This window comes from Bacillus rossius, chromosome 1 (assembly GCF_032445375.1).
Source record: "Bacillus rossius redtenbacheri isolate Brsri chromosome 1, Brsri_v3, whole genome shotgun sequence".
NCBI lineage: Eukaryota > Metazoa > Arthropoda > Insecta > Phasmatodea > Bacillidae > Bacillus > Bacillus rossius.
In genome coordinates, this window is record NC_086330.1 from 307161745 (window position 1) to 307173856 (window position 12112).

General features: G+C 38.9%; 1 protein-coding gene across 4 annotated transcripts in view; it reads left to right on the forward strand.

The window, feature by feature from the left end:
• LOC134527872 (angiotensin-converting enzyme-like) overlaps positions 1–12112 on the forward strand; it is a 98230-nt gene that overhangs the window by 44269 nt on the left and 41849 nt on the right. The window contains exon 1 of one of the 4 annotated variants that reach the window (XM_063360856.1): positions 6185–6203. The exons of the other annotated variants lie outside the window; for them this stretch is intronic. The gene's annotated coding sequence lies outside the window, so the exon portion shown is untranslated. Of the gene's footprint in view, positions 1–6184; positions 6204–12112 lie in introns of those variants that run through there. 4 annotated transcript variants of the gene reach the window in all.

The window sequence follows — 12112 nt, forward strand, 5'->3', positions numbered from 1 at the left end:
AATTTGGCATTTAAAATGTGCAAACGTCACTATTTTTTATTTTAAATGTTTATATATGTGCTTTATGTAACACACTTTGCTTAAAGCTTTTGTCTCGTCTCCGTATGACGTTTCGACATTGTCACTGTCAAATGAATAATTCGTTAAGAACTTTCGTTTTCGGTAATGTAGTGGTGCAGCATTTCCAGTTTTTCTGTAGAGTTAGCCAACCAGCTTTACATGAATGAGAAGCCACTCAAAGAAGTTGTTGCATTTTACAGAACTCGCTTAGTAGACTGGGTGATAAAAATACCATGCCATTTCCCAAATTAAAAAAAAAGAAAGTCCAGTAAACAATTCGTAATAACATAATTTAAAAAAAATCACAATGATTAATTTCATAACTTAATTTAAAGTTAATCAGCACTAATAACTATAATATTTCTTTGAATGTTAAATACTTTTATTTGAAATGCTAAATTCAAGATAGACAGAAGGCAATGGAAACGCTATGTTCATAAACGCAATTAACTAATATAACATAAGTGTATTTGGCTGCAACAGGTTTCTCGATCCGCACAGTTTTGTCCAGTTATTTTTGCAAGCAGAATACATTTTTATTCGGTTCTGTTGTGATGTTACCATTTTTTCTAACACGCGAACATATTCTCGTGACGGAACGCCTGATAACTTTATTCTTACCACTCATGCCACTTGTATTTTTTTTCGACATGATACACCTAAAAACCGAAGGCACCAAATATTACTTTTATTCTCTATGATAAGATTGCGTATCTCACGATAAGTGACTGTGGCAGCCATAGCTATATGCCAAACTAAGTTCATTACATTCAAGGCATCCTGCATTGAATAGTTCCCACTCACTGCTAGCAGCACTGCTCTTCCTAGAACATGTCTGAACAGGTCTGACCTGCCTTCTGTCCGCCCTGTGCCTGGCTCCTCCGCCAGACCTCGCTCAGACACGCACGTCGTCACTCATTCGTGCTTTCCCGCCAAGTTAGAGGAGGTGTGTGTTATAAAGAAATGAATGTTTCTGAATATGTCAGTACCAAAAATAAAATTGGGATTTGTGGTGCAAATTTTGTATGTCTAAGAATGTACAGATGTGTATGCCTAACTCGATCTCACGACCTCACATAAGAAAAAAAATATAACCCAATAAGTGTATAAATTTATAGTGTTTAGCTATCTCATATACATCGAAATAGACTATTGTTTGATGCCCAAATTAATTCATCGTGTTTTGTGATGTTATGAAGGAAAACAATGGAATTCGCATAATCGAGCCACTTAAGAAGATTATCAAAGGTAAGCAAGTGGAGAAAATTGTCTGTTTCCAGTGGTTTTAATTGCCTTCGACACTACTTAAGACTATCATATACAATTTCAAGTAAATTTAAAGTTTTAATTTTTAAGGTATTGTCCAGGAAAATCAGTGGTTGGCCACACTGTGCGGCGGATGCCGCTGCTGAAGGAAGGGGCGTGTGTCAATACACAGGCGGCGTGCCTGCACGCGCGACTACGTGGCTGGCGGCCCGCCAGCCGACACCAGACCAGACCTGGGCGGGTGGGCACGCGGCCAACACAGTCCGCAAGGTCTACTCTTGCGGTGGTGTGGCTCCGCTTCTCCAGCTTTGGGGTAGTTCGTGTCAGAGATATTCTATGATCCCCCCTGTATGAGCAGTACTGTGGAATTCAGCCGGTTGTTAGGATATCCCTTTCCTGCCTGGCGGGACTTGTGAGTTCCACAATGTTTGAAGCCCCATAGAAATAGTGTGTGCATGTTTGAAACCACATGCTGCCTGTCGGGACCTCTGAGTCCCTGTATAGCTCCGCTCTTCCAGTTGTCGAAGAAGTTCGATTGACAGCCGAGAGGTTGCAGCACTAAAACGGCAGCGCTGCACCAGTCTGGAGCGCCCTTTTTTTTGTTCGTTGAGCTGGACATATGATAAATGCCTGTCAGGACTTAAAAGTCCCATCATTAAAAAATATATTAAATATAAATAAAAAAAATTGGAAAAAATTATGCTCTCCTTTTATGCCTACTTAAATATAAAAATGAAATAAAAATTACAAAATTCAATTTTTTTACATTTCTAGGCAGGAAAGGGATATACCGCAGAATGGCAGGTTATTTCATGATTACTATCAACTGACGAACTTTGGCAATTATTTCGACAAAGTTTAGTTAAATAATAACGTAAACCTGGTTTCAACGTACCGAGTAAAAGTGTAGCGACCGAATTCTGTGTGTGGTGTCGGTGTCAGTGTCGGGGTCCACCATATTGAATATTGACGTCGCGGCTACCCTCTTGGATGACCTTGGCCATCGTATTTCATGACATATGCCCCGGATGCCATCTTGGATTATATTTCATACACGATGGCGGCCATTGTTTTAATTGAGTTTAACACTGTTTCCTTGATGATGTGCTCATGATGTTTTAACCTCCCTTGGAGCTAAATCAAATTTATCTTACTTCAGCATAAGGCGGAAGAAAGTTAAATTACAAACTAAGAAGTGCCTCGTGGGTGGTCACCGGTAGAACTCGCAGAGTGATTGTACTGGCCGTGATGAAATCGCAGGCCTACTTAACTTCACTAAGTACGCCAGAAAAAGAAATGAGCGTACGCTGGAAAGAATAGCAAATAGAAATTATGAAAGCAAAACTAAGGAGACTTTGTCCTGTTCCACGGTTGGATACTTTATATACAGTATTTCGGAAACTCTTTACACATCGAAGCATTTACCAAAACGTACATACGAAAATGATTGGTTTTGGTACCTAACGAGATATTTCCACTGAATTGCCTAAAAGTCTCAATGCGGCAGTGCAAAATTATAAATATACAAATTATGAATTAGAAAACTGCGCACGCCACTCCCATAGTGTCATCTGCAACGTCAGTCACTCCTACTGAAACTATCACCGCCGAGTTGTGAGCTGCTCGCTGACGCCTGCGAGGAACTATGTTGCGCACACGAACGATTTATCTAAAGTTCCTCAGTTCTGGAAAGTTTTAAACCCTCCAGTTGAGTAAAATGGTTCAGCTACAGTCGGAATATCGCAAACGTCACACACACACACACACAGGTTATTCCTTGACTCCCTAGCGAACAAAACTTGCTCGCAATTTATCAGAACTAATAATGGTTATTTAAACACTCGCCTCTCTGAATGGCGCCCTAGTTACGAGTTATTCACGTAAGCGTAAAAAAAACTTGTTCCAACATAGCTCTTAGCCTCACTTATGGAATGACGTAATAGCACATAAGGAAAAGTAGACACAGTTATTATAAACAAAATGCGTCATTACATAATTGTACATTACCAGCGTTCTGCAGCATACGACGAGCATCGCTAAACCCACTCGGTGATAGTTCCGGTAGAGTTCAAGGTCGTGGCCATGACACGTGCTCGCGTGAGGTAAGAGTCGTGTCATGCGTCAAGCAGCACCGACCATTCTTAGTGCGCGCTTAGCTGTCAGGCCATGCCCGGGTCTACTAAAAGCTGACTTTAATACTGAAAACGAAAGTCAATACGACAACCAAGCCGAGAACTGTACGTGAAACCAAAGTACCTGAATCATGCTGCAGTTCCCGTCACTAAAATGTTTACTTGCTTCGCAGTTAATTTCTTAGGTCAGTTAGGGACGTGTAAAAGTTTTTATGTAAATATGGTTAGAGCCGATCTTACATGCACACAAGCTGGCCTCGCGGGCTTGATGGTTGAGTCGGCAGTTAAGCCCCTGCGGCGAGGAGATGCAGGGTTGCCAACTCTCCACTTGCAAGGCACCAGCGATGGACCGGCTCGTGCTTTGTCCGTAAGAGACCAAATATAGCAAAAGAAAATTACAATCGCTGAAAATACGTAAATAATACTGTGCTCTTATAAGGAAAAAATACAAACCTAAACAGCCAATCCTATTTTAAAATTTGGACAGCAGTGGAGATGTTTCCGAAAATTATTAGAAAAAAAAAAAGATTTATGCGAGAACAAATATTAGTCCACAAGTGAGTCAACACTTTTAAGTTTCCCGGATTGTCGCGAGGTGGTCAGCCGTGGCTGTGCTGACGCCCTTCCTATTCTCGGAGGGAACATCTGGAATACACGTAGGATAGAGTCGCCCGTGTCAGGGTGGGCCTGAAAATTTGAAAACAATAATTGCGTTTTGAAATGTTATTTTAACGCATTTCTGAATAATTGTCAACACAAGTAACTCTATCAGAACCAATAAAAAAAACTGTAAACAAATAAATTCCTACAAAAAAAATTATCAAACATACTTCTTAATTTTTTTATTTTAGTTATTGTTATTGAATGGGGAGGGGGGCGGTAGCAGCAGTCGCGCCTCCTATAGTCATATAACCATTATGGTCATGTGTAAGTCGTTAGCATGCACGTAGTTAAGAATTTCAGACACACTCTGTGAATGTTATCCATTATTATGCCGCGTATAACAGCATGTGCGTGTTTTAACCGATAATTATTGCCACCGCAAAAAAAAGCTAAGATAACTTTGTTATTTAAAATCTGAAATTTTAAAAATAGTAAAAAAATCTTTTGGTGAGTGATTTCAATGAGAAATATTAATATAATTCTACTTTTATTTTCAGTCATAAGTCAACACAACAAACTAACAAATAATTGTTAAAACGTTTGTTCAACGTCAGTGCTTTTGATGGTTAAACTATGTTGTGTCCGAGATTTCTGTAAGGGACACACGTGGGAATGATTACGTTTTATTTTTCACAGAATTATTTAAGCTTGATTTTGAAGTAGCTTTTACGTCATTGGGTTAATAGAAAGACGTATTTCGTTTGAGATGGCACGCACGCAGATGGCCCGCTGATGCGTAGAAAGGGCTGTACTCTGGACGGCAAGATGCGTCAGCGGCCAAGTACACGGACCTGTGGACATTGCTGGGTGCGGGTCTGCGCGCGACTGCGACGCAGGGAAGTTTCGGGAGAGCCGCGAGCCCCGCGACTCGAGCATGTGACGTCATGGACTCTGTGTCGGGGCACGCCTGGCTGGGAGGATGTGCCAGCGACGCACTCTTGGTCAGGCTTCCGAACTATGTGGGCTGCTGGCAGGGGGCCTGGTGTGTATGTTATGTACAAGTTGAGCTTGGCAAGTAAAAGCGCAGATGTAATTTATGGTATTAAGGGTGTATGACCCGTTCCAGGTCATGATTTTAGATTTATATTAATCACTGATCAAGTTTTAGACATTTTCAATCGTTTAACTTTCATGAAATGAAAAATATATATAGTTGCATACTTTTTGCATAATTAGCTGCCAAAGTTACATTTTTAACCTTTTTGGGTTGTACAAATAACGAGAATTTAATTTATTGCAGAACTGAAACTTTTTAGGACTAACTGCAATGCCACTGTCTACTTCAAGAAATGGTTTGCATTTCTATCACAAAAACTCATTTCATGTTTCTTGGCTGTCAAGATCATACAAATTTTGAGAATTTTGAAATGTCAGGTAAAATTAATTAATATTTTACGATATATATATATATATATATATATATATCGTTGGACAGCACAAGAAAACACAGTATGAATTGGCAATGATTTTTAATTAACACAATTTTACAATTTTATGTTTACAAGTAATGCAATAGTAAATTATTTTTAACGAAACTAAATTTTGTATGAAACAAAAACTGACAATTTTATTTTGTCAAAACTTTTGTGTGTGGGGGGGGGGGGGGGATTTGTGTAATTAACGTAATCCACGATGACCGCCGCGGGTTCCTGGTTAATGAGCCAAGAAGCGAGTGTAAATCTACATCATCATTAATATAATTATTTCGGTTAATAATTTGGACAAGTAGGTACGTTTTGGAATCCATAAGTTTTGTCACAGTCAGTTTCCCTGAGGACTGTCAGATGTGAGACCAGCTGCAGCTTCGCGCGGGCGCAACGGGCAACGGAACAGCCACTCCCAGAGGTCGTAGCCCCGTCTCGTATCTCTCGCGGGCTCCTATCACAGGCCAGCAAACACGGCCGCCACAATGGCAGCTCTGCTTCCAGGCACTGCTTGTTTGCAAACAGGGAAGCAAGTCGCCTCGAGATACGGGAGCTTACATTGCTCAGAGCCGCTCGTCAGCGCTGATAAACCACGCGCTCTGCGTCAGTGCAGAACACTTTGTTTACAAACTAATCGGAGTACCTGAATGATATCTCGGTAAGAAACATGTTCAAGTAGATTGGCCGCATTTTCAGGTGGCGTTTGCACAGTCTACATGGAAGAAAAAAAGGTTTGTTTTGAATCGAACAAATATTTAATTACTGTAAAAAAATTCGTTGGCCTAACCAATTTTTTTAAGTTAAAAAACGATTAGTAATGTTTAACAACATATAGAGTTGAATTGATGAAATCATTTTGTTAGGTCAACGTTTTCTTGTAACAAAATAGTTTGAATCAACAAAATAGATTTATTACAACATATACAAAATCTATTTTATTGAGGCAACAAAACCTCTCTCTCAGAGTGGGACTGGCTGGAACGAGTGTTTGTCAGACACTAACAGTATCGCATTGTTGTCTGTGCTACTAAGCCGGACAGCATTAGGGTCTGCAGGTCTACTCACGACCAGAGGCGAGTCGGCAAAGGGAAGACCGCAAGACTTCGCATTAAAATAATAGGTAACAGCGAAGTATCATCACAGGCCAGACGAATAAAATTAAAATCATCACTATAAACTTTACACCAAGTCGTCAGGTGAAACCGCAAGGTTAAGATAATTAATGGTAGTCGTTTAGTGTAAGAACAATTAAGCTTGACGATGATATAGTTTTATATGAATACCAGTAGCCACACACGATACATTACATCATTTACATAATAAAATGGGGCCACGGCATAAAAATACCTTAAAACTATTCTGAATCGCCTCCTTACAAGCGCTATTTCATATTAATAAAAAGTTCGTTAAATACTTTGCCCAACTGGAGAGGGCCAATTGAGGTGGAACGGTAGTCAACTCGCCTCATACGATTTATGTTTTAAAGGTCTTTAAAATTAATTGCTTCCCTTTTTGTGTCACGAAACAATGCTGTAAAAATAAATGGCATATCTCCAGTTTATCAGTAAAGCAAACACATTTATAGACAGACGTGACTTAAGGCTAACCTTGAAAGCGGGCAGTCAGTTGCAGTCAGAATATCTCAAATGTCACACACACAATTTATTCCTTGACTCCCTAGCGAACACAGCGTGCTCGCAATTTAGCAGAACTAATAATGGTTATTTAATAAATATAGTTTAAAAAACTAAAGAAACATGCTTTTAAAGATTATCAAACTAAAAAGAAAACAATAATTTTAAAATTAAATTTATGACAATAGTATATAAGCAATACTAGTATAAATGAGAAAAAAGCTTGAAGCGCTTTGTGCCATATTTTTTGAATATTAAGCGCCCCATGCTTTTTTCTCATTTATACTAGTATTGCTTATATACTATTGTCATAAATTTAATTTTAAAATTATTTTTTACTTTTTAGTTTGATAATCTTTAAAAGCATGTTTCTTTAGTTTTTTAAACTATATTTATTTTTAACTTTTTAGTTTGATATTCTTTAAAAGCATGTTTTTTAGTTTTTTTAACTATATTTATTTTTAACTTTTTAGTTTGATATTCTTTAAAAGCATGTTTTTTTAGTTTTTTAAACTATATTTATGTATAATTATCATAGGGAAATGAGTCACCGACACTATTACCATCTGAGATAACTATTTGGAGTTGCAACGTCACAAAGAAATGGTAAAGTCTCTACGAATCATTTGCAGTTGGATGTATGGATATAATATTAGAATTTACCGGGGAAAAAAAAAAAACCTTTTTTTTTTTCGGCGTGGCCGGGAGTAGAACCCATGATCGCTGAATCCGAAAGCTGACGTCACAGATGTCGCGCGTCTTAGACCGCTCGGCTAACGAACGTAATGAAATGGGTGGGACATTTTACAGTGATAAGTCACTCACTCTTAGTCGAAAGAGTTACAGACGGACAGACAGAGTTACAGACGGACAGACAAACATACAGGTGAAGCTAATATAAAGCATGTAATAAATATAGTTTAAAAAACTAAAGAAACATGCTTTTAAAGATTATCAAACTAAAACGTAAAAAATAATTTTAAAATTAAATTTATGACAATAGTATATAAGCAATACTAGTATAAATGAGAAAAAAGCTTGAGGCGCTTTGTGCCATATTTTTTGAATATTAAGCGCCCCATGCTTTTTTCTCATTTATACTAGTATTGCTTATATACTATTGTCATAAATTTAATTTTAAAATTATTTTTTACTTTTTAGTTTGATAATCTTTAAAAGCGTGTTTCTTTAGTTTTTTAAACTATATTTATTTTTAACTTTTTAGTTTGATATTCTTTAAAAGCATGTTTTTTAGTTTTTTTAACTATATTTATTTTTAACTTTTTAGTTTGATATTCTTTAAAAGCATGTTTTTTTAGTTTTTTAAACTATATTTATGTATAATTATCATAGGGAAATGAGTCACCGACACTATTACCATCTGAGATAACTATTTGGAGTTGCAACGTCACAAAGAAATGGTAAAGTCTCTACGAATCATTTGCAGTTAGATGAATGGATATAATATTAGAATTTACCGGGGAAAAAAAACATTTTCTTTTTCGGCGTGGCCGGGAGTAGAACCCACGATAGCTGAATCCGTAAGCTGACGTCACAGAAGTCGCGCGCCTTAGACCGCTCGGCTAACGAACGTAATGAAATGGGTGGGACATTTTACAGTGATGAGTCACTCACTCTTAGTCGAAAGAGTTACAGACGGACAGACAGAGTTACAGACGGACAGACAAACATACAGGTGAAGCTAATATAAAGCATGTAAAAACTCACCTCTCTTAATGGCGCTCTCGTTACGAGTTATTCACGTAAGCGTAAAAAAAATTGTTCCAACTTAATTCTTATCTACACTTATGGAATGGCATAACAGCACATAAGAAAAGGTAGACACAGTTATCATAAACAAAATGTGCCATTACGAAATTTTACGTTACCAGAGTTCTGCAGCATACAACGAACATCGCTAAACCCAATCTACCTAAAACGTTGCTCTCTTCTTTGAGAATATCAATTTTCTGCAGAAAAGGTATTGAAAAATATGGCATCCTTACAATTTAAGCTGCATGTTTTGTGCGTGTCCCATGTCTCATAAATCTAACATGCGTTTTTCTATTGTGGCATGGGCAGTGGCGAATCCAGAATTTTGGTTTGGGAGGGGCTTGACCCAGCTGAGGCTAGGCTTTATCAAGGCAAACACTAAAACAATAGTGGACCCAGATGCTTTTGGAGGGGGCTTGAGCCCCTTAGCCCCCCCTCTGGATCCGCTACTGGGCATGGGCCTGCAAATGTATTTTAATTAGTAATTTTTGTACTTACTTTCTGTTTAGTTTTAGAAACATTAGTTTTTAAATTACATTTATTGTTTCGTTTATTTGTTTTTAATTAAAAATAACTTTGAATAATTGTGGTAAACTTAGTTCGTAAGATATCAAGTTGACATCTACTTTGAAAAGACTGGAATGATTTGGAAGCTCAGGCGCTTATTTTAGCTTAAGTTTATAGTTAACTTTTATCTAACTTTTAAATTGTGGTATTATTCATATTTACTTTTTGAGGGCAAGCATAAACACTTTAAACATTTGTTTTTATTTATTTTTGTATCTATGCGTGCATATAGAAAACTGTAGATGTGCGCGTGCAACAGTGGCATGAGGCGCGGCCAGTGTGTGGGTGCGGACACAGGACAGTCTAGCGGAGGCGGGGCCTGGCTACACACAAAGCATCCCCCGATCATTTACGTAAACTTGGCATCCGGGACCCGCCTGCCTGAGGTTGTGTAACTATCCTGGTTGATATTAATCATTTGTTGTTTGAAAGTCCTACTGTCCCATCCAGACATAACCTATACACACAGCCAGGTGCTCTCTGTTTGCGTTTCCCACTTGGGTACTCCTCAATTCTCTTCCGATCCACATATGAAGTCTGTATAGCACTCTCTACTTATTTATCCTCGGGACCTCCTTCCACGGAGGCCGGGTCTATGCACCAATGATCCCGCTCCGTGGCCTATTCTACAATTGGTCGACGGGTCTCGACCACCAAGATAGGTAGTCGTTAGTTCCTGACAGGTGTCCATACACTCTTCCGGTAAAATAGCGTGCTCCGCCCATTGCTCGTTGCTCAGTCACGACCCCTTCAATCGGAGTGAAAGTGCTTGTTTGAAGACCCGGTTGTGCTAGCTCATCGTCACGCAGTTCGCTCCGGCGCCGTCGACCTTGTGTGCATCTAGTGCTGGGTGTGGGTGGAAGCCAATAACCATTAAACTAATTAAAAAAAATGGGGTGTAGATGTGTCATGTACACAGCCGTGTGTTGTACGTGAATACGTGTACGTAACAGGTAATATTTTCTATACAAGACATAAAATACGCTATTTTTTATTTTAACACCATATATCTTTACTATAACTATTTTACACTAATGTTTTATATATATGCAATCGATAGATTTTGACGGGAGCTGACGATTGAAACTCAAAGGAAAGTCGTAACTTCTTCGAGTCAAAAGTTATACTAAATGGAAATCTCGAAACGCAGCAAAATGACCTCTAAATGGCGGCGCTTTCCCCTCCACCCCGCGCGATGCGTCAAAGTCCTCACTTAGCGTAACGAATTCTTTGATCTTTTAACTATCCACTGGTGTAATTAAATTTTGGATGTAGATGATGGATATGTAACTGCAACATCAAACTGTTTCCCCAAATTTTGTTATCATTAGTTTTTTTGAATTGCCTCCCACTATGGAAGCAATTTTAAAGACGCATTCCCGTCAAAAAAATAGCGGAGACGGGTGGTTGAGGCAGGTCGCGGCCGCCGTTTACGCGGGTTCCGAAGCTGCATGCAGCGCGAAGCCGTGAAAGGAACTCTAACAGCGACCGTGTGTACGGGGATGTATGTCACGTCACGTCGGTAGCGAACGGGATGACAGAATGTGTACCCAAGTTACTTGTTCGCGCGAGCAATATTTCCGTGCTGGAATGTGAAGTGCAAATTCGGCAGTGGAATCGCGCCAACACCATGTTCGGCCGCTACTGGGAAGCTGACTGTGAAACCTGCTCGGAGCATTTAAGGGCGTCCTTACGTCCTTTCCACCTTCTGCAACTTGAGGCGTGAGCTATTTAGCTCAGCAGTTCCCAATTTTTTTTTCGGCCAGGGAACCCTATGATTGACTTTTCTTTTGGCGGAACCCCAACTTCTTATTTGACAGTAATTATACCTGCTTTATATGACATTCGTCCTGACTCACGGAACCCCTATGACCCTGCCACGGACCCTCAGGTTTCCGCGGGAAACCTTTAGGTAACAGCTGTTCTAGCTCACCGAATGCTGTTCCAAACCGGACTTCGTAATCACAAGTAAGAGGGGCCCCCGTTTTTTTCTATTTGCCGAGTTGCAAACCTTTCAAACCCAAGCCAGACCGTTTGAGTGTTTCAAAGAGAAATACATGGTTATGTCCCGTTTCGGAAGCACTATAAACTTTATGACTTTTTAGCACACAAAATATGTCACGAGTCACGACGAACTTTTAAGTTGGTTATGTGGTATAACTTTTCAATAATCTTTTTGTGAGACTTTTTTTTGTAACAAACGTTCAATAGTTTTTTTAGCTTCCCGAAATTTCGTCGTCTATACTAACTTTTTCAGATAATTTTTAGTGAATTTTTGACGTGATAAGGTCTTATAAATCGATGAACGCCGGCTGTACGCACGAAAAATTGTCACGTTCCGCCTGAGCCGAGCGTGCAAGAACCGGCCTACCACCGTGCGAGAAAATCTTCTATAATATCAAACAGGTTAAGGCGCGCTTTTTAACTAATTGTTCGTGATTATATTGAAACAAATTATTTAAATTAAATTTGCAAAAACTGTAAATAATATTTGAAAATTAAAAAGTATGCAATTTTTCATCAATGTTTTCTTATGACGTTATCACGTAAAATTATCGCCTGTAAACCGACTTTACAGACAACCCCATTTTTT